Source organism: Panicum hallii, chromosome 3, assembly GCF_002211085.1.
Source record: "Panicum hallii strain FIL2 chromosome 3, PHallii_v3.1, whole genome shotgun sequence".
Classification (NCBI taxonomy): domain Eukaryota; kingdom Viridiplantae; phylum Streptophyta; class Magnoliopsida; order Poales; family Poaceae; genus Panicum; species Panicum hallii.
In genome coordinates, this window is record NC_038044.1 from 60,958,754 (window position 1) to 60,982,213 (window position 23,460).

A 23,460-nucleotide genomic window follows, 5' to 3' on the forward strand; every position below is an offset into this window, starting at 1 on the left:
AATTAGGATTTAGAAATAAATACCTAGTAATTGCAATATATCCAAATGAAAGCCAAAATAGCTTAAAAGAGTTAAACTGCAAGGCTGTTTTTATTCGTAAAAATTTCTCTTTGAGCTCAATTTCATCCCTGATTCTACGTGGCATGCCATGTTAACATGCCTAGCCAACAATGGGGAGGTATAAATGAGTCAATAGATATGAATAGACTCTTTTACCATTTATTTTTCCTCATATTCGATGTCTCATAAAAAATGTGGTTCAATAGTAAATGAGAATGCACAAATAAATAAAAAAATGTAAACCTTTTATTCATAAACACATGATCATCAATAACTTATTTTCTCTATCTTAGTGAATTATGGGTTAGTATTTCACTTGACTTGATCTCGGTGCTGGATTTGGTAAACCTTTTATGCACTCTAGGATGATTTGGCATGCCATGTAGGCGCGCCACATCACACCAAAGATAAAATTGAGTATAAATAAAAATTTTGAGGACTAAATTGATCCATTTGATAGTAGAAGGATGAATTAAGCTTTGGAAGAAACTTAAGGGATGAAATTAGCTATTTCACCTGAAATCAATATCAAATTTAATCCCTAAAGTAATATATGGAAATAAAAAGTTACAATTATCTTAAGGGAGCTGGTTTCAAAATATACATTTCCCCCCGTGCCTTCTCCTTCATCTCCGGTGAGATGCCCTCTCCGCTCGACCCACCCCTACCCCACCCGCGCCGCCGCCCGCCGCCAACAAACGCCGGTCTACCAGCTCCGCTTTTCCCTGTGCCTTCTCCTCCATCTCGGGTGAGATGGCCTCTCCGCTAGACCTCCTCTCTCGTATTCGATCCTCCGCCGCTGCGGCGCTGCCCACCACCTCGCCTACCCTCTCGTTTCCTTGACGCCGCAGCCGCCAACAGCGCCCACCGCCCGCCTCCGAGCCCGCGGCGCCACGGCTGCTCCTGATCGCCCCACACATCCTGTGCATGGATACCGACGCGGTGGCGCAAGCCAAGTGCACGACCACCACTGTACGCCATTACCGGCACCCCCTGGAGGTCGCGTCATTTACTCATTTCACTCCAAGACGATTGAGCAATTTGGGGTTTCGGGTAGGTGGTTGAGTGCATACGGAGCTAGCTGCTGGTCATATTGCATCCATCGTCCTCGCGATAATCTTCTGTGAGTAGCCCTGCTAGGCTCATTACACTCTAGGGATTATTTGCTGGCCCTGATGGCTTGGTTCTTGGGTATTTGTTTCATTTTCATGTTGCATTTCAGGGGAAGCCGGGGGAGAACTGTCAAGAACTAGGACAATCTAACAAAAAATTTCAGAGAATTGAAGAACAAAATGAATTAGCTGCCTGGACTGGTATGTGTTGGATAGATATATCATATTCACGATACAGGCAGCCAAAGTATTTCCTTTACTGGACTAGGGTTTCTTGTTCTGAATCGATGCCGATTCAGATCCCATCGGCACATTTTATTCATCAAGACTTAACACAGAGTTTAACTTGGTGTGGAGCAGGGGCGTCCCTGGGCCCGTGCGGGCTGTGCGACCGCACAGGGCCCCCAAAATTTTAGGGCCCCCAGTTTTAATACAAGTCTATATATATAATAACAATAGAAAGTAGTTTATTAAATATATTTGGGCTTAATTCTCTCAAAGATGAAGCGCAAACGCTGATGCCGAACCGCATTCTGCATCCGAAGCCCAAAAGACGCACGCGCTTGTGCCTTGTGCGTTCCGATTTGGAGCCGAACGGGCACCAGCTCCTATATATATAGGTGAGGTACAGGCCCAAATAATTTATCTACTAGTACTACTGCTCTTCTCTAGTAGTACTAGTAGCACTCGTGTCGTGAAGAGGGGCAAGGCCAAGGACAACCAGCTCATGGGGGCTTGGTGAGACATTGTGTTAGGCAGCATCTATGATCTATCAGAACATCGAGCATACTGGCACCGCCTAGCTGCAGTGCGACGTGAGTACATCAGGTTAGTAGTATTTTTTAAAATTTTATTCATGTACTGATTAACTATTTACATATTAAAATTAATAGTTAACTAATTTGTCACTTGATTATTTTAAACAGGAATCATGTCTTCTAATCGAATAAGAAAATATGAATCCGGACATCAAAAACGTCAAAAGAGACAGAGGCGAGAGGAATTCCTGCAATCTTAGAGAGGGTCATTGGACAAGTTTGTCATTCAAGAACCACAAGTTACTCCCTCCGATAATCAAATTCGGGAAACTGGCAATCATCCAAACATTGTTGAGACAGAGCCTGAAAATAATTCTGAACAAGTTTTTGATAATACCAATGATCTGGATAGTTCTCCTGCTGCTGCTGCGAACATTGATGATGCTACTACTTCAAACATTGGTGATTCTTCTTTTCAGCCCGACATATTCGATCCAAGGTATTGGGATTCTCTCAATTCTAAACAGATTGACATTTTAGCAGAAAAGGGTCCTAAAAGAGACTTGTCAATTCAGAAAGGTCCAAAGGATAGATTTTCAAGAAGGTTCTCTGCACGATTTTATACAAGAATTTTATCGAATGGAGAGGAGTGTGATAGGGATTGGCTTGTATATTCCAAAGAACTTGATAGAGTATATTGCTTTAGCTGCAAAGTATTCGTAAAAGGGCATAGAAAAGGTCAGTTGGCCAATGACGGATTCAATGATTGGACACATCTTAGTGAAAGGCTTAAAGAGCATGAAACAAGTGTAGATCATGTCATAAATATGACCACTTGGTATGAGTTGCGTAACAGATTGCAAAAGGAACAAACTATCGATAAAGTTGCTCAACAACAGCTTGAGAAAGAGAAGGAGCATTGGAGAAAAGTTCTGTTTAGAATTGTGGCCATTGTAAAATTCCTGGGCAAACATAATCTTGCATTCCGTGGTCATAACTGCAAACTATATGAAGATAGCAATGGGAATTTCTTGGGCTTGATAGAAATGCTGGCTGAATTTGATCCAGTTATTCAGGAGCATGTTCGTCGAATTACAAACAATGAAACTCAAGTTCACTATCTTGGTCCACGGGTTCAAAATGAGCTGATATATTTGCTTGGTTCTGCTATTAATTCTGAGATTATTAAGAAAATAAAGCAAGCTAAATATTTCTCGGTCATACTTGATTGTACCCCTGATGCAAGCCACCAAGAACAAATATCTTTAATTATAAGGTATGTGGATTCATCTTCCAATCATGTTCGCATTAAGGAATCTTTCATGGGATTTTTGGAGGTAAATGATACATCAGGAAAATGACTTTTTGATGTTCTAGAAGGAGAACTAAAGCATTTCGGTCTCGATATAGATGACGTCAGAGGTCAAGGCTATGATAATGGCTCTAATATGAAAGGAAAACATCAAGGGGTACAAAAGAAACTTTTGGACATAAATCGTAGAGCTTTCTATTCTGCTTGTGGTTGCCATAGCCTTAATTTAACACTTTGTGATATGGCCAAGAGTTGTGCTAAAGCTAAAGATTTTTTTGGAATTATCCAACGTATCTACATGACTTTTTGCTAAATCTACAAAGAAATGGCAGATTCTGAAAGATAACTTAACTGGATTGACTCTCAAGTCAGTGTCAGCTACACGTTGGGAAAGCCGTATTGATAGTGTTAAGGCTATTAGATTTCAGTGTGCAAATATTCGGGAAGCTCTACTTCAAGTATCAGATAGTGATAACAATCCAGTGGCAAGCAGTGAGGCTAAACCTTTGGCAAATAATGAACTTGGAGATTTTGAATTTTAGTGGCAATAGTCATTTGGTATGAGATTTTATATGCCGTCAATGTAGTAAGCAAAGACTTGCAGTCAAAGGATATGCTTATTGACGTTGCCATTGAGAAAGTTCAGGATCTTATTTCTTTCTTCAAACAGTACAGAGAAACAGGTTTTCTAAATGCATTGGAGGCAGCCAAAGAAATTGCACTTGAGATGGATATTGGTACAACATTTCAAAAAAAGAGGCAAATTTAAAGAAAGAGAAATTTTGATGAGAATCCAAATGACACAAATATTGAAATACAATCTGCAGAGGAATCATTTCGAATCAACTACTTTATTCCTATTGTAGATCAAGCTATCGCCTCACTGACAAGGAGATTTGAGCAGTATCAAGGTTATTATGAGAAAATATTTGGTTTCTTGTTTACTTCCAATGCATTGCGATCATTGGATAAAAAGAGCCTGAAAACTTGTTGTCACTTTCTTGAGACTGCACTTAAAAGGGATGGACAGTCTGATATTGATGTGAATGACCTGTTTGTGGAGTTGAGTTTTCTTCAAGATTTTATTCCATAGGAAAATATGGGTCCTCTTGATATTCTCAATTTTTTGAAACAACATGATTATTTTCCTAATGCAACTATTGCATACAGAGTTCTGCTAACCATTCCTATGACTGTTGCATCGGCTGAGCGGAGTTTTTCTAAACTGAAGCTATTGAAGTCCTACTTACGCTCTACAATGACACAAGAAAGGCTGAATTCATTGGCTACAATAGCAATTGAGAGTGAAATGTTAGAGAAGATGATTATGAGTACATCATTGAAGATTTTATTTCCAAGAACACCCATAGAATAATGCTTTTCAAATAAAATATATGTAAAAGTACCACTTAGTGTATACAATTATATTATATATATAATACAATATTTTTTAGTATTTTTCTTTAATAGATTAGGCCTATTTTAGTTATTTTGCACAGGGCCCCCGGAAATACCGGGACGCCACTGTGTGGAGCAAAGTACTGTTTACAATATGAAAATAGGCTTAAAACCGTCAAACAAACACCATTAAGCCCTAATGGAATACAAATCAAGTAATATCCATTGGATGCACGATAAACTGTTCTTCAGAAAGCTTTTCTGAGCATAGTTTGAAATCGGCAAACAAATTCACAGCAACAGCCACTTTGACTTGTGCTTCTCTTCTGAACTTATTGTAACTGCACTTCTTCAGTAACTACACTTCAGACTTGATGTTCGTGACAAGAACATGATGAATTTGCTTGGAGTGTCTGGGGGTAGGTGTGGACTCTGGACTGGACTTTATCGAATTAGGCTAGCAAATGTGTCTGGAATCTTTGCAAGTCGGAATGCTTAGAGAGTTACAGCTACCAAACTAGTCCACATTTGAGATTCCCTATTTCATTTCCAATGAATACAGCCAGAAGTTACATTGCAGCAATTTAGTTTAGCTCATTTATTGCACTTTGCATTTGCAAACTAAAAAGGTCAATAATTTCTTCTTAAAAACTCACAGACAAAAAATATTTGTTATTAATTTGATTATTGGTGCGGACAATTTGTCCTGCTTCTGAACTTTTTCCTGGTAAAAGTGTTCATAATGGTTTTAAATAACTTAGTCTTTGTTAAATTTCATTCAGCGGCCTACCTGTTTATCCTGCCTGAACACATTCTAGAATTATCTGAAATAATGAGTCTATTTTGTTATTGAAGAACTAGCAGTTGTTCAAGGACTCTTAATCTTCTTTTTTTAATATGAATTTTCATTTCAGGCTTGGGCACTGCAGTATGATGTGCATCATGTGGCAAATTTCAAAAGTTTTCACATGCTAATATGACATCTTCTTGGCATAGAGTATAATGGAAGGAAGCTTGAATTCTACTGCAGCACTCATTTCAGGCTTGGGCAGTGCAGTATGATGCGTATAAGGTGGCAAAATTTAGAAGTTTTCACTTGCTAATATGACATCTTCTTGGCATATAGTCTCGTGTAAGGAAGCTTTAATTCTTCTGCCACACTCATTTTCAGGCTTGGGCACTTCAGTATGATGCGTATCATGTGGCAAATTTCGGAAGTCTTAACTTGTTAATATGACATCTTCTTGGCATAGAGTTTCATGGAAAGAAGCTTGAATTCTACTGCCGCACTGATGGGGGATGTGTATATTTTGCTTACATTCCAGTTTGCAGACAAGAAATGATTTAGTACCGGGATATAGGATATCTCAAGATATTAGCTGTATTAATTGGTCGCAATGTAATATTGACAGAATATGACTATAAAACAGAGTATGAACCATAGGAGCAAGCTTGGTATCTGTCGGAGGGATTCTCCAGCCGGGTAGCGGAAAGCACCCGCCTAATCCTAGTTAAGGATGGGTTTGGAGGGGACTCAGGAACGCTCGATCAATGAGCAGATGAACGCAGGAAGGACACGCAGATTTAGAGTGGTTCGGGCCGCCGTAGCGTAATACCCTACGTCCACTTTGGTGTTGTATTGGCTGCGTGAGCCTGAATGGAAAGCAGCATAAGCTTATGTGTGTGCAACCTGGAACTTGGAACGTCTAGTGTGAGTGTTTTTTCGATCCTCTGTTCTACGAGTGCATTCTCCCTTTTATAGTCCAAGGGAGTGCTTACACTGAGCGGGACCCGACACGTGGATCCGGCCAACAGGAGCTTGTTCTACGAGAGATATGGAGGTCATCTCCTCGAACTCCTCTCCGTAGTCCTCTCGATCGGGAAGTTGATGTGCGTATCCACAGTCAGGATACGGCCGTGTATAGCCTTGTCTTGTACAGTGTTCGGTGTCAGCGTTGCCCAACAGTGAAGCCGTGCTGTCACTGTTGGGATGGAACCTCCAGTCAGGGGGCGAGCCAGCGCTGGCTCGTGCCATGCGCACTGTTACAGCGCAAGCCTTAGCACGCCTATTACAGACCATCATCACGCGCGCAGCACCGTGACGGGACTGTGCACTGTCGCGCACTGTGCGCGGTGATACGACGCGCCGCCTTCAGATCAGGCGGGCTTACCGTGGTGTCAGCTTACCTGCCCGTGTGTCAGTGGCAGGCCGCACCTTTTGACCTTGACGCGCCCAACTCAGCTACCGCATTAAATGCTGGTAGGTGGAGAGGCGACCCGTAAGGGGCCTCCGGCCGCAGGCACGCGGCGGGGTCAGCCCGCTCCTCCCGCCGGGCAGCACATGGCGGCACCGGACCCCTTCCCGGGGAAAGAGGGGTCCGGGGCCCCCGTGGCCCGGCCGGAGCGGGCTGGCCTGTGATGGTCTGGCCATCACGCGTGGCGGTCCCGGACCTCCCAGGGGAGCCCGGGTCCGCAGGGGTTACCCGAGAGCTCTCCCGCCTACGTGGGTGTGCAGAGGCCCCGGACCTCACGGAGCTCGGGAGGGTCCGGAGACCGTGGTCCCAGCTGTCAGGCCCGGAGGCCGTATGCCACGTGGCCCAGAGGCGAGGGGAGCGTGGATTATGAGAAGTCCCAGGGCCTGGACACCCTAGCAGGAGGTACCTTATCTGTATGTACCGACAGAGGCCCCCGGGCCCACCTCGGGAGAAGGATGAACCCGCAGGTGGGGCCAAATCCCAGCATCGCGCCGGGTGTACAGCTCGTTCCCGCCAGACGAGGGCACGGATGTCCTTTCGCCCGTAGCGGGAACCCCGAGGGACCCGTCCTCCGCGCGCATCGTGCGCGTCAGACGGTTCAGATTCTTGTCTCATTCGAACCCGCCGCGCGGCTCGGGCGGTTCGGATTTCGCCCTTCCCATGATCCTCCAGCGCCCACGCCAATGACTGGTGGACCCGAGCCCACCGGTCATTGAGTGTGAGGGTAGGGGAAGGCGGCGCTGGCGACCGCTCGGCTTCCCCTCGGTCGCCGCGGGACACAAAGGGAGGAGCAGTCTTTTGCATAAAAGGTATGCGCCGAAGGGAACGGCTACCTTTTCGCTCTCGCCAACAACAGACGCCGTAGCGCCCCTTCGTCTCCGCATCCTTTCTCGCGATCAGCTTCCTTGCGCCCGGCACCTCTCTCTACCTTGCTCCTTCGCGATCCACCCCAACAATTTCCATGGCTTCACTTCCTTTCCCGCGCCGCTTCCAGACCCAGGATCAGCTGGACGCGGTGCGGCGCCTTCTAGGGTGGACCGCGCCGGCGAATGTCGGGAAGGTCAAGGCCGGCGAGGTCCCCCTCCGCGAGCTTGCCGCGGGGGAGTTCGTCCTCTTCAACTCGTACATTATGTGCGGGTTGGTTCCTCCGATCTCCTCCTTCTTCCTCCTGCTCCTGGAGGAGTTCGGCCTCCAACTTCATCATCTCACCCCCCACTCCGTTCTCCTCGCGGCGGTCTTCGCCCATTTCATGGAGATGTTCGTGGGGGTGTGAAAGCATCTAGGCCCCTAATTCGTGTTTTGGTAATTAATGACAACGGTTTGTGGATTAACAATTCTTTTTGAGAAAATGAGTATAGGTTGATCCACGGATGAATAAGAGTTATTTGCGAACGTGTGGATTTCTGGAGACGATGAGAAAAGTTTGGACTCAAGGCAAAGGTATAAAATAGGGTCTTTTGAATTTTACCGGTCACAAGGTGCTTAGTGGATGATAAGTGACCGGATTTATTGGATAGATAGCCGTACTATCAAGAGGGGTCATGTACTCGTGCTTGACAGGTCTCTAGTGCCGTTTTGCTCAAAATATCTAATGCATGCATGAGGGCTAACTACGCTTTGCCGGGTTTTGAAAAAGAACTTATTTGAGTGCTGACTGCTCAAGAGCGGACGGTCCGCCCCTTGGGTGCGGACGGTCCGCTACCGTTCCAGAAAGGCTTAGAGAGTTTATCTGGTGGCTGGCGGACGGTCCGGTCCTCCTGGGCGGACGGTCCGCCACTGTAACTCTTTCCCGTTCCAGAAAGGCTTAGAGGGTTTATCAGGTGGCTGGCGGACGGTCCGGTCCTACTGGGCGGACGGTCCGCCACTGTAACTTTTTCTCGTTCCAGAAAGGATGTTCTCTGGTCTGTCTAATTTGTGTGGCCCGCGGACGGTCCGCTTCTGTGGTGCGGACGGTCCGCAGGCACTCTGATAAATTGATCCAGAAACATTGTTGTCTCTGCTTGTTCCTCTAGGTTGAACGGCGGACGGTCCGCCACTTGGTGGCGGACGGTCCGCAAGCTAATTCCAGGAGTGTTTCAGAGACCCTCATGTCTCTGGTGTTGTGGAACTCTTAACTGCGGACGGTCCGCTGGTTTGTGGCGGACGGTCCGCCGGGGCTGTAACGGCTAGTTCTGACACGCATTAAATGCTCTCTGACTCTCTGGTTTATAACTGCGGACGGTCCGGTTTTTGAAACCGGACGGTCCGCGATCTCGCAGAAAAGACTGTAACGGCTAGTTTTTGATGGGATGTCTATATATACCCTTTGCCCGGCACTTGGGTGTCTCTCTTGGCCATTTGGACAATATTCTTGACTCTCTAGGGCTAAGACATCCCTCTCTCTCACACACTTGCTAAGGATTTGCATTTTTGAGAGTGAGAGTGCTTCCTAGTGCATTGCATTTAGAGTTTGAGCTTTGTGGCACTAGGGAATCTTCAAGCAAGGATCATTGACTTGTTACTCTTGGGAGTTGCCGCTCCCTAGACGGCTTGGAGAAGGTGATTTCGTGGAGCTTCTTGAAGGGGATTGTTGAGAAGCCCCGATTTCGGTTGTGAGAGGTTTTGTGCTCACCTTGCCGGAGTGGTGAAGAGCAACTCTAGTGAAATCGAGGTGTGGAGTGGTTCCTTGCTTCTAGCCGGCTCAAGATCAAGAGGTTCTTGATAGAGGAGCGGTTAATTCTTGGAATCCACCTCAACGTGGATTAGGGGTGACCGGCAAGTCATCGACACCACGGGATAAATTTGTGTGTCAAGCTTGGTTGTCTCTCTTGCTCTTTTTATCTTTGTTTTACTTTGAGCAATTTAATTTATTAGAGCTTGAATTGTATCTTGTCACCCTAGGTTGCAAATCTTTTAGAGCTTGTAGTAGCATGACATAGGACTCTCTTGTGTTACTAATCAAATTTTCTCTAGTGTTGTGAGTTTTAGTTTTTAAACCGCCTATTCACCCCCCCCCTCTAGTCGGTGTTCTTGATCCTACAAGTGGTACCAGAGCTAAGTACTCCATTAATTGCGGATTTAACCATCTTGGAGTAGAACAATGACTAGTGATAATGGAATTCATGTTGGGAAGCCACCGTTCTTTGATGGGAATAATTATGATTATTGGAAGACTAGGATGTCGGCTCATATCAAAGCCATGAGTAGAAAGCTATGGAGAGTGGTAAATGATGGATATGTCATTTTAGATTCAAAAAATTTGTCACCCCTAGAAGAGGAAAATGAGATACTCAATGATCAAGGGGTCAATGTGCTCTTTAGTGCCCTTGGTGTGACCGACTTGGGTGTCTCTCTTGGCCATTTGGACAGCATTCTTGACTCTCTAGGGCTAAGACATCCCTCTCTCTCACACACTTGCTAAGGATTTGCATTTTTGAGAGTGAGAGTGCTTCCTAGTGCATTGCATTTAGAGTTTGAGCTTTGTGGCACTAGGGAATCTTCAAGCAAGGATCATTGACTTGTTACTCTTGGGAGTTGCCGCTCCCTAGACGGCTTGGAGAAGGTGATTTCGTGGAGCTTCTTGAAGGGGATTGTTGAGAAGCCCCGATTTCGGTTGTGAGAGGTTTTGTGCTCACCTTGCCGGAGTGGTGAAGAGCAACTCTAGTGAAATCGAGGTGTGGAGTGGTTCCTTGCTTCTAGCCGGCTCAAGATCAAGAGGTTCTTGATAGAGGAGCGGTTAATTCTTGGAATCCACCTCAACGTGGATTAGGGGTGACCGGCAAGTCATCGACACCACGGGATAAATTTGTGTGTCAAGCTTGGTTGTCTCTCTTGCTCTTTTTATCTTTGTTTTACTTTGAGCAATTTAATTTATTAGAGCTTGAATTGTATCTTGTCACCCTAGGTTGCAAACCTTTTAGAGATTGTAGTAGCATGACATAGGACTCTCTTGTGTTACTAATTAAATTTTCTCTAGTGTTGTGAGTTTTAGTTTTTAAACCGCCTATTCACCCCCCTCTAGTCGGTGTTCTTGATCCTACAAGTGGTACCAGAGCTAAGTACTCCATTAATTGCGGATTTAACCATCTTGGAGTAGAACAATGACTAGTGATAATGGAATTCATGTTGGGAAGCCACCGTTCTTTGATGGGAATAATTATGATTATTGGAAGACTAGGATGTCGGCTCATATCAAAGCCATGAGTAGAAAGCTATGGAGAGTGGTAAATGATGGATATGTCATTTTAGATTCAAAAAATTTGTCACCCCTAGAAGAGGAAAATGAGATACTCAATGATCAAGGGGTCAATGTGCTCTTTAGTGCCCTTGGTGTGACCGAATTTAATAGAGTCAAGAGTCTCACAAATGCACATGACATATGGGAAAAGCTCATGGAAATTCATGAGGGCACATCAAGTGTGAAAGAGGCCAAGTTATATTTGCTTAAGGGCAATTTTAGTGAATTTACCATGAAGAAGGATGAGAGTATAGCCGAGATGTTCAACCGGCTAAATGACATTGTGAATGACCTCAAGGGACTTGGATTTGAGGTACCGGATGCGGATTTCAACCACAAATTTCTTAGATGCCTTCCGGAGAGATATGATACAATTGTGACCTTGCTTGTAAGGTCAAATGTGAAGACCGCAACTCCTACACAAATATTGGGAGAGGTTCTCACTCATGACATGTTCAAGAAATCTCAAGATGAAGCTCATGGGGGAGAAATTGATATGAAAAAGAAAAGTGTGGCATTCAAAGCTCAAGATAGCAAAATGGAGGAAGAAAGTGAGTGTCAAGAAGAAAATCGGATGAAGAGATGGCTCTCTTTGTCAAGAGATTCAATAGAATGATGAACAAGAAGAACTTTGGCAAGAAAGGTCAATCATCAAGAAAAATCCTTTTGTGAACAAGACATGCTTTCAATGTGGTGAAATGGGTCATATTAGTGTCAATTGTCCAAACAAGAAAATGACAAGAAGGACAAGAAAAATGATGAAAAGAAGAAGAAGAAGTTCATCAAGAAGAAGAAGAATGGTCAAGCTTATTTTGTTGAGTGGGATTCCGATGCAAGCTCCGATGATGATGATGATGATGATGATGACAAGCCATCCAAGGGAGTTGCCGGGATCGCCATCAAGGAGGCTCCATCACTCTTCTCTACACCACATTGTCTTATGGCAAAGGGTGGTGCAAAGGTACAACAAGATGATGAACTTGATGAACTTTCATATGATGATCTTGTTGAAATGCTAAATGATGCCGATGAATTCATGACTAAAGAAAAGGCAAAGTTAAAGGAATTGAAGTTGAAATTTACTTCTCTTCAAGATTCCTATGAGGAGCTAAAGACTTCACATGAGAATCTCAAAGAAACTCATGAGAAGCTTGAGGAAGCTCACAATGCCCTACTTAATCATGAAAGAAAAGCAACATTGAGCATTGGTGTGAGTTGTGACTTAATTGATGATAAACCTTGCGATTCTAGTTCAACTAGTTCCTCTTGCACCAAAATTGATGACTCATCTTGCAATGAATCTCTTATTATGGAAAATGATTTGTTAAAGAAAGAGGTTACTTGCTTGACTAATGATTTGAGAAAGTGCTATGATAGTAGAGCCATGTTTAATCATTGTTGGGCAAGTCAAAAGTTCACTTTGAACAAGCAAGGTGTTGGATATATTTCTAAGAAAGGGAAGAAGGCTTTTGTGCACACCAAAACCACTTTTGTGAAGAGTAGTGGTAAGTCATATTGTGAAAAATGCAAGAAGGTTGGTCATGTTGAGAAGAATTGCACCAACATGAAAGTCATATCCTTTGATTCTAGTTACATTCTTATGAGAAATTCAAATGGCAATGTTAGTGCAAAATTTGTTGGAATACCTATAGATGGTGCTAAAAAGAATGCCATTTGGGTGCCAAAAGTCTTGGTCACTAACGTTCAAGGACCCAAGAAAGTTTGGGTACCTAAAAGAGTTGTCTCTTTGTTGTAGGTAAATTACAAGTCCGGAGGAAGACATTGGGTGCTTGATAGTGGATGCACTCAACACATGACCGGAGATCCAATGATGTTCTCCTCTCTAAATGAGAATGTGGATGGCTATAGTGATATCATCTTTGGTGACAATAGCCGAGGCAAAGTCAAAGGTGTTGGTACGATTTCAATCTCAAGTGACCATTCTCTTTCAAATGTTTTATTGGTGGATTCTCTCAAGTTTAATCTCTTAGCGGTCACTCAACTTTGTGATTTTGGATATAAGTGTAGTTTTACTAAAGATGATGTGTAGTAACTAGCTTGGATGGACTAAATCACATCTTTACGGGGTTTAGATATGAGGATGTATATCTTGTGGATTTTGCTACTAAAGAGGCAAACTTGTCTACATGTTTGTTCACTCAATCATCTTTGGGTTGGTTATGGCATAGAAGACTTGGTCATGTTGGCATGAAACAACTCAACCGTCTTATAAAGCATGATTTAGTAGTTGGCTTGAAGAATGTAAAGTTTGAGAAAGATAAATTATGTAGTGCATGTCAAGCCGGAAAGCAAGTTGCAAATGGTCATCCCTCTAAGAGTGTCATGTCAACCGAAAGACCATTGGAATTATTGCATATTGATTTATTTGGTCCTACAACATATAGAAGTATTGGTGGAAATTGCTATTGTCTTGTTGTAGTGGATGATTACTCAAGGTATACTTGGGTTTTCTTTCTTCATGACAAAGCCGATACTTATGATATATTCAAGAAATTCTTGACAAGGGCCGAAAATGAATTTGAACTCAAGGTGAAGAAAGTGAGGAGTGATAACGGAAGTGAATTTAAAAATACAAGAGTTGAAGAATGGTGTGATGAGAAAGGAATCAAACATGAATTTTCAACCAAATATACTCCGGAACAAAATGGTCTTGTTGAGCGGAAAAATAGAACCTTGATTGATATGGCAAGATCAATGCTCTCCGAATACAATGTTTCCGATAGTTTTTGGGCCGAAGCTATCAACACGGCATGTCATGCATCTAATAGATTGTATTGCCATAGATTCCATAACAAGACCCCATATGAGTTGCTCATTGGAAGGAAACCAATATAATCATTTTTAGAGTATTTGGTTGCAAATGCTATATTCTCAAGAAGGGAACTCGGTTATCAAAGTTCCAAAGCAAATGTGATGAGGGTTTTCTTCTTGGGTATTCATCTTGTAGCAAGGCTTATCGGGTCTATAATAAAACGCATGGCATTGTTGAAGAAGCATATGATGTTGAATTTGATGAAACAAATGGGTTCATAGTGAACAAGAAAATCTTGATGATGTGAGAAGTGATGGCTTAAGAAATGCTATGAAAAATATGTCAATTGGTGATGTTAGACCAAGAGAAGAAGATGAAGGTGATGATGGTCATTCTATCTCTATTAGAGTTAATCCTTCAACTTCTATCTCAAATGATCAAGCACAACAAGTTGTACAAGATTCTAGTAATGATGATCCTCAAGTACAAGATCAAGTTGGTTCTTCAAGTGCAACTTCCCCATCAACTCAAGAACCCGTGTTCCTCAAGGACACATCATATTCTTGCAAAGGATCACCCCGTGGATCAAATCATGGGTGATATTAGTAAGGGTGTCCAAACTCGATCTCGCATCGCTTCATTTTGTGAACATTATTCCTTTGTATCTTTTCTTGAACCTAACCGTGTAGATGATGCATTGAGAGATCCGGATTGGGTGAATGCTATGCATGAAGAATTAAACAATTTCACCCGGAATCAAGTTTGGGATTTAGTTGAGAGGCCTAGAAATTATAATGTCATTGGCACTAAATGGGTTTTTAGAAACAAGCAAAATGAAGATGGATTGGTTGTGAGAAACAAGGCAAGATTGGTGGCTCAAGGCTTCACTCAAGTCGAAGGTTTGGATTTCGGTGAAACTTTGCCCCCGTTGCTAGACTAGAAGCTATTAGAATCTTATTAGCTTATGCTTGTTCTCACAACATAAACTTTTTCAAATGGATGTGAAAAGTGCTTTCTTAAATGGCAAAATTAGTGACTTGTTTTTGTTGAGCAACCTCCCGGTTTTGAAGATCCCAAGAAACCAATCATGTATATAAGCTCTCTAAAGCTCTTTATGGTTTGAAGCAAGCTCCACGAGCTTGGTATGAAAGATTGAGAGATTTTCTTATTTCCAAGGGATTCAAAATTGGTAAGGTTGACACCACCTTGTTCACTAAAACCATTGGTAAGGATTTGTTTATTTGTCAAAATTTATGTTGATGATATTATCTTTGGCTCAACTAACCCAAGTTTTTGTGAGGAATTTGGTGAAATGATGTCTAGGGAATTTGAAATGTCCATGATCGGTGAATTGAGTTTCTTTCTTGGACTTCAAATCAAGCAACTCAAGGAAGGCACCTTTGTGTGTCAATCAAAATATGTAAAGGATATCTTGAAGAAATTTGGTATGGAAGATGCAAAACCAATCAAGACTCCTATGGCTACCATGGGCATCTTGACCTAGATGAGGGAGGTAACCCGGTTGACCAAAAGCTTTACCGCTCTATGATGGTAGCTTGCTTTATTTGACCGCATCTAGGCCCGATATCATGTTTAGTGTTTGCATGTGTGCACGATTTCAAGCCGCACCTAGAGAATGTCATTTGACCGCCGTCAAAAGGATTTTGAGATACTTGAAATATACTCCTAATATTGGTTTATGGTATCCTAAGGGCGCTCACTTTGATTTGGTTGGATTCTCGGATTCGGACTATGCGGGGTGCAAGGTTGATAGGAAGAGCACTTCCGGTGGTTGTCAATTTCTTGGAAGATCGCTTGTCTCTTGGTCTTCAAAGAAACAAAATCCGTGGCTCTCTCAACCGCCGAAGCGGAATATATTTCGGCCGGAAGTTGTTGTGCACAATTGTTATGGATGAAGCAAACTCTTCTTGACTATGGTGTGAAATTTGATGAAATTCTCTTGTTGTGTGATAATGAAAGTGCCGTGAAGATTGCTACTAATCCGGTTCAACATTCAAGAACCAAGCATATTGATATCCGTCATCATTTTCTTAGAGACCATGTGAACAAGGGCGATATCAAGATTGATGGTATTGGCACGGATGATCAATTAGCCGATATATTCACTAAGCCCTTGGATGAATCTCGGTTTTGCAAGTTGAGAAATGAGTTGAACATCATTGGACTTCTCAATGTGGCTTGAAAACTAGCACATGTGACATATGGTTCTTCCATGTTTTCCTTGTTTTCAATTTTCTGAATTTTTGTGGGATTTTTTGAGCCGTTTATGACTTTTCATGATTTCACTCGATTTATTTTCAAATTCTTGTTATAACTTGCTCATATGAGAGTTTGGAAGGTTTTCATGCAAGATTTGAAATTTTTCGATTTTTATATGAGCAATGATCCCATATTGAAGTTGGAATTGTGAAAATTGGCTGAATACTGAACAGATTGAAATTTGGTTCAGCGGACGGTCCGCGTGTAAGAGGCGGACGGTCCGCAGTTTATGAGGTTAGTTCAACAGAGACACTGCAACTTGTTTTGGGCCACAGAAGTTATGAAGCGGACGGTCCGCGTGTAACTGGCGGACGGTCCGCAGGTCATGTGAAACGATCACCAGAGGGACTGCAATGTCATTTTGGGCCACAGTGTTTTGAAGCGGACGGTCCGCCTGTAAGAGGCGGACGGTCCGCGGGTATCTGGACTGATCACCAAACGCTCTGCAGAACTGATGTCAACAACAAAATTTTGAAGCGGACGGTCCGCCTGGAAATAGCGGACGGTCCGCCACTTGACAGAAAGATGGGGCCGACCAGTGTTGCCTTATATTGGGCTGTTTCTTTCTCTCCTCTCACCAACCCGAGTCATCCTCTCCAAAGGCTCTCTCTCTTTCTCTCTCAAGCACGTGGGGAAGACTTCAAGGTCAAGGATTTTTGGCGTGATTCGCGGACAGTCCGAGCACATCCCCGGACTCTTCTTGTGATTCTTCATCATGTCCTCTCGGTATTTCGATGAATCCCTAACTCTTATTCTTGGATTTACTCATTGGAAAGAGTTAGGGTTAGTTGCTCCGATCTATTTTTGGGCCATGGATTCTTGCAAATAGTTGGGGCACTTTGTTCCTAGTGATGAGGAGATGGTGTAGTATTAATTCGGTTGGTGGATTTGTATCTAAACTCAAAATGTGGATGGATCATAGTTGGGGCGACTGCTGTGTTCATGTGCTGAACAGATGCGTCGCGGACGGTCCGCTGTTAGTAGGCGGACGGTCCGCGTCTGGTAGCGGACGGTCCGCCTGTGTCAAGCGGACGGTCCGCCGGTGGCAAATTTTTTCAGAAATAATCAGAATTGACATGTATGATTATGGATTGGATTTCTTCCTTTTGTGATTGTTCTTATGGTCAATTCTTGATCCCAGGCCACCTCGGAAAATTTTCAAAGCTTTCACCTCAAAATCAAGAAGGCTGGAACATCAAAGAGGCAAAGGGATGGTGATAATTCAGATGACTCGGACTATGATCCTCATCCTAGTGAGATGGCTGCAGCATCATCAGTGGGTGGTGTTGGTGATGAATCTTCAGAGGAGGACTTAGAGGATTCTGAAGATGATATTACTGCTTTGATGGGCTAGATCTTCCTAGCCGACAGTGGACTGCTGAAAGCTATGCAAATGCTAGAGCAGTGAATCAGTTCGCCATGCCTCGTGACACCAACATCCTCTTTTTCAGCACCAAGGTACAACAAGATGCTTACTTTGGTCATCTAGTTAAGAAAACTGTGTTCAAACATCAAACTATTGACCTGGGGTATATGCGATCACATCCTGTCATGACTGACCTAGTGGATAGATTTGAGGAAATGGGGTTAGCTAATTTTCTGCAACATAGATGTGATTGGAATGAAACCGTCATACGCCAGTTCTATGCCACTCTAGAGATTGACATGGTAGCTGGTATATTTAGATGGTCCACTGGGAGAGGATATATTTTGCCACCTTTGCTCAGTTTGCTGCAGCAAATCAGTTGGACTATAATTTCATCTCTAGTGAGCAAAGCATGAATGTCATCTTAGAAAATCCTCTAGATGAGAATGACTACCCCATGTATTATGAGCCTGCACATCTTGGTATAGCCAGAACCTTTGGGGGGACTCAGGGTCTGAGGCATCATCCTGCAGTGATCAATAAAATTGCAAGAGTCACATTCATGCCTAAGAGTGGCAACAAGGACAAAGTTAGAGGGCTCTATTGGAATGTGATTTCTCATATCATGAATGGGAATAGGATTGATGTCATTGCTCTCATCATGGATCAGCTGGCAGATTTAAGGCTTAATATGGAAATGAACTTATACTTTGCTCCATACATCATGTCCATCATCAAAGAGAAGACATCATTTAGAGGTGTTTGTGAGTGCAAGCATACTCCCTTTCGGCCATTCAAGAATGACCATGCTTTTCTTATGAGGCCGTTGACTCCTTTCCCTGGAGATGCTGAAGCACAGGGGCATGGTGGTGATGATGATAGTGACGATGATGCTCACATAGGAGCAGCTGCAGCACAGCATGGCATGCCACCACCGCACTCTCCAGTACAGCCGCAGTGGGCTCCTCCAGCTGGCTACTTTGATCCTTACTTTGCATCTATGCAGGAGAGCCTATCCTCTCAGATTGCTGGGCTGACTAGTCAGATGCAGAGTCAGATGGACCTCAACTTCCAGAACATGCAGCAGCAGATGTTCCAGCCTATGATGGCTCAGATGCAGGGGGTTCAGGAGAACTTACACTCAGATATAGCGCTCTTGACGCGCGCTTTGAGGATTTGCCTTCGTCTGAGCAGTTTGAGCAGCTTGAGCATAGGCAGCAGGATTTAGAGCAGCGCTTTGATACCTTCAGCACAGCCTTCACTGGGTTTTCTGACCACTTCTACTCAGTGTTCCCGGCTCCAGTGCCGCCTCCAGATTTCTACCCACACCAGCCGTTCTACCCACCACCACCTCCTCCGCCGCCGATGGATTGATCTTTCTGGAAATTGATGCCAAAGGGGGAGAAGGAGCTTTGGAGTGCTTTGATCTAGGGGGAGCTCATGGATTTCTGGGAGCTCATGGATTTCTCATGGAACTCATTCGCTTTTCGCTTCCGTTTGCCACTCATATCTTATTTTGTGTTGAACTTTATTGGATGGACTTATGTTTTATATCTTGCATGGATTTGGCTTGTTATTTGTGATGAACTATGTTGATGTACGCTACTTCTATTTACTTATGTTCATCTTGTGGTTGTGAGGCTATGGAAATCAAGCTAAAATTCATGTCATATATATTGTGTATCTTGTATGCCTCGATTTCCACTTGTAGGGAAAACTCCGTCAAAATGCTCATATATAAATATGTGTGCTCTGGATATTCATTCAAATTTATATGCACACATCAAGGGGGAGTTCTCTCTACTCATTGAACTTAGTGAACTTATTCATACATATTCTGAAATTTTCAAGAAAGATGAGTAAGTTTTTCCAAAGTTCAATTTCAAGTTCTCTTTATGCCTAGCGTATGAAGTTGACTTGAACACTTTTATCACTCCAAAACTTAGTGTTGTCATCAATTACCAAAAAGGGGGAGATTGAAAGCATCTAGGCCCCTAATTCGTGTTTTAGTAATTAATGACAACGGTTTGTGGATTAACAATTCTTTTTGAGAAAATGAGTATAGGTTGATCCACGGATGAATAAGAGTTATTTGCGAACGTGTGGATTTCTGGAGACGATGAGAAAAGTTTGGACTCAAGGCAAAGGTATAAAATAGGGTCTTTTGAATTTTACCGGTCACAAGGTGCTTAGTGGATGATAAGTGACCGGATTTGTTGGATAGATAGCCGTACTATCAAGAGGGGTCATGTACTCGTGCTTGACAGGTCTCTAGTGCCATTTTGCTCAAAATATCTAATGCATGCATGAGGGCTAACTACGCTTTGCCGGGTTTTGAAAAAGAACTTATTTGAGTGCTGACTGCTCAAGAGCGGACGGTCCGCCCCTTGGGTGCGGACGGTCCGCTACCGTTCCAGAAAGGCTTAGAGAGTTTATCTGGTGGCTGGCGGACGGTCCGGTCCTCCTGGGCGGACGGTCCGCCACTGTAACTCTTTCCCGTTCCAGAAAGGCTTAGAGGGTTTATCAGGTGGCTGGCGGACGGTCCGGTCCTACTGGGCGGACGGTCCGCCACTGTAACTTTTTCTCGTTCCAGAAAGGATGTTCTCTGGTCTGTCTAATTTGTGTGGCCGCGGACGGTCCGCTTCTGTGGTGCGGACGGTCCGCAGGCACTCTGATAAATTGATCCAGAAACATTGTTGTCTCTGCTTGTTCCTCTAGGTTGAACGGCGGACGGTCCGCCACTTGGTGGCGGACGGTCCGCAAGCTAATTCCAGGAGTGTTTCAGAGACCCTCATGTCTCTGGTGTTGTGGAACTCTTAACTGCGGACGGTCCGCTGGTTTGTGGCGGACGGTCCGCCGGGGCTGTAACGGCTAGTTCTGACACGCATTAAATGCTCTCTGACTCTCTGGTTTATAACTGCGGACGGTCCGGTTTTTGAAACCGGACGGTCCGCGATCTCGCAGAAAAGACTGTAACGGCTAGTTTTTGATGGGATGTCTATATATACCCTTTGCCCGGCACTTGGGTGTCTCTCTTGGCCATTTGGACAATATTCTTGACTCTCTAGGGCTAAGACATCCCTCTCTCTCACACACTTGCTAAGGATTTGCATTTTTGAGAGTGAGAGTGCTTCCTAGTGCATTGCATTTAGAGTTTGAGCTTTGTGGCACTAGGGAATCTTCAAGCAAGGATCATTGACTTGTTACTCTTGGGAGTTGCCGCTCCCTAGACGGCTTGGAGAAGGTGATTTCGTGGAGCTTCTTGAAGGGGATTGTTGAGAAGCCCCGATTTCGGTTGTGAGAGGTTTTGTGCTCACCTTGCCGGAGTGGTGAAGAGCAACTCTAGTGAAATCGAGGTGTGGAGTGGTTCCTTGCTTCTAGCCGGCTCAAGATCAAGAGGTTCTTGATAGAGGAGCGGTTAATTCTTGGAATCCACCTCAACGTGGATTAGGGGTGACCGGCAAGTCATCGACACCACGGGATAAATTTGTGTGTCAAGCTTGGTTGTCTCTCTTGCTCTTTTTATCTTTGTTTTACTTTGAGCAATTTAATTTATTAGAGCTTGAATTGTATCTTGTCACCCTAGGTTGCAAATCTTTTAGAGCTTGTAGTAGCATGACATAGGACTCTCTTGTGTTACTAATCAAATTTTCTCTAGTGTTGTGAGTTTTAGTTTTTAAACCGCCTATTCACCCCCCCCCCCCTCTAGTCGGTGTTCTTGATCCTACAGGGTGCGCCCCTGCACCACCATCTTCAAGCACTTCTACTCCCTGGTCGGGACCGGGAAGAAGCGCGGCGAGATCGGCGCTTACTACTTCCAACTCCGGCACGGGATGTCGGGCGCCTACATCGCCGCCTTCTCCAGCTCCAAGTGGGAGGACTGGCGTGAAGGCTGGGTCATTGCGGTGACGGACCCCACGACCGCCTAGAACTGCCGAAAGGGGGCCCCCAGAGCGACCGGAGCACCTGGAAGGCCAGGCCGTCAATTCCGGTAGAGCTCGACCCAGTCCTGAACCGGATCAAGAAGCTGGCAAGGAGCGGCCTGACTTCTATGATGGTGCTGGGCGACTTCCTGAAGCGACGAATCGCCCCCCTGCAGCATCGGTCCCGGATGGCCTACGTGTACACGGGGCTAAACGACTGCTGCAGGATCGCGCGGGGGCCCGGCGGCGACTTCACCCGGGCGGAGCTGGAGGCGGCGATCCGGGCGATGACCGGCGAGGCGTTCGTTCCAGAGTCCCTGATCCTCCCGAGCGGGGTGAAGGCCCTGTGCGAGGACCAGGCTCTGCGGTCAACGGTCCTGGCGTCGATGCCGACCCTGGACGAGGGCGGCCTGGCGGTCCGGCAACTGGGGGGGGACCCCAACCGCGGGCTCCAGATCCCTGGCGCCACACCGGACCGCCAGCAACGCCCCAGCGGAGGTGCCGGGGAGCCGGGACCCAGAGGTCCGGCCCCCGGCGGGAAGGGAAAAGAGAAAGCGCCGGTGCCAGAGCACCGGCAGAAAGACTGTGCGGGTGCTGCCCCGGCCCAAAGGAGCGGCGAGGCTCAGGGGGCGGCACCCGAGCGGCGCAGCCAAGCCGAAGGGAGCAAGTCCCGGAGGCTCCAGCGAGGCGACGGCTCCTTGGTGGGGGAGCCGGCGCCCAAGCGCCAGAAATCCACGGGAGTGGAGGAGCAGAGCGGTGCTGTTCCTCCTCTCCCACAGCACCGGCCTCCACCGGGACGACAGACCCCACCGCCACCACCGCCAGGGCCGCGCCCAGCGACACCACCGCCGCCGCCCGAGAACAGACCTCCGTCCCCAACGCCGCCGCCAGGGTCCTCGGCAGGGAGGAAGGTCCCCCCGGCCGCCCGGGGCAGATGGGAGTGGTACGACTTCCCGTAAGTGGTCTTATCAAGGTTTTTCATTTTCTTCCTCAGCTTCTGGTGCTTAACCAAACAGGTGGTACGGCAGGCCGCAACCTTCAAATGCTTCAACTGGGGGACCCGGCCCCCAGCCAGCGCCGGAGTCCTCGGCATCGGCTCCAGCAGGGCCTCCGCCAGGAGCAGCCCTAGAAGCCTCCGGACCCAGTGGTCCGGAGCTGGAGGCTACCATGCCGCCATGTCCAGAAGCCGCCCCCCAGGAGGAGGCGATCAGGCCCACTGCGACGGCAGAGGCCCGGCCACAGCGCCGGGCGCCGAGGTCGGGCCTTCCCCAGCCGAACCGGCAGCTGAGGGGGTCGCTGCTACGGCGGAGGCTGCTAGGCCAGAGGCAGCGGCGACGGCGGCACCGGAGGCAGCGGAGGTGGTGGCTCCGGAGGCAGCAGAGGCTGCGGCTCCGGAGGTCGCCGAAGTCACCAGTAGCGCCGCCGCACCAGCGGAGGAGGAGGAACCGGAGGTGGTGCTGGGGAGACCTCTCCTCCCGAGCACAGCGGAGGTCCCACTCCCCCGGCTCATAGCCAAATGCCAACAAGCTCAACTGGAGCTAGAGGCTGGCATGCGACGGGAGTGGGAGAAGCTGGAGGCGGAGCGCCAGCGGCTCTCCGACTGGGAGGTCCGCCTGGGGAACCGCATCAACACTGTCTCCGCCCGCTACGCCGAAGAGCGCGCCAAGCTCGCACAGGGACGCGAGCTCCTGCGGGAGGAGCTGGAGCAGGCGCGCTATCGAGAGGCAGCAGCGCTCGAGCGGGAGAAAGCAGCCAACCGGCGGGAAAAGGAGGCCCTCGAGGCGCAAATCATCGCGGAGAGGCTGAAGGAGGCGGCGTCGGCCAGGGAGCGGGCCGCCCGGGAGCTGGCGGAGGCGGCGAGGGAGGCGTTTACAACGGCCGAGGCGCAACAGGCCTCCCTCGCAGAACAGGTGGCGGCGGCAGCGAAGAAAGAAGAAGAGCTGGCCGCCCGAGAGGCAGAGGAGGTGGCCCGGCTGCAGGAGCTCCAGAAGCGGGAAGAGGCCGTAG

General features: G+C 46.1%; 1 pseudogene; it reads left to right on the forward strand.

The window, feature by feature from the left end:
- The first annotated feature begins 987 nt into the window (after positions 1-987).
- Positions 988-17,518, forward strand: LOC112885599 (annotated as a pseudogene).
- Positions 17,519-23,460: the final 5,942 nt, after the last annotated feature.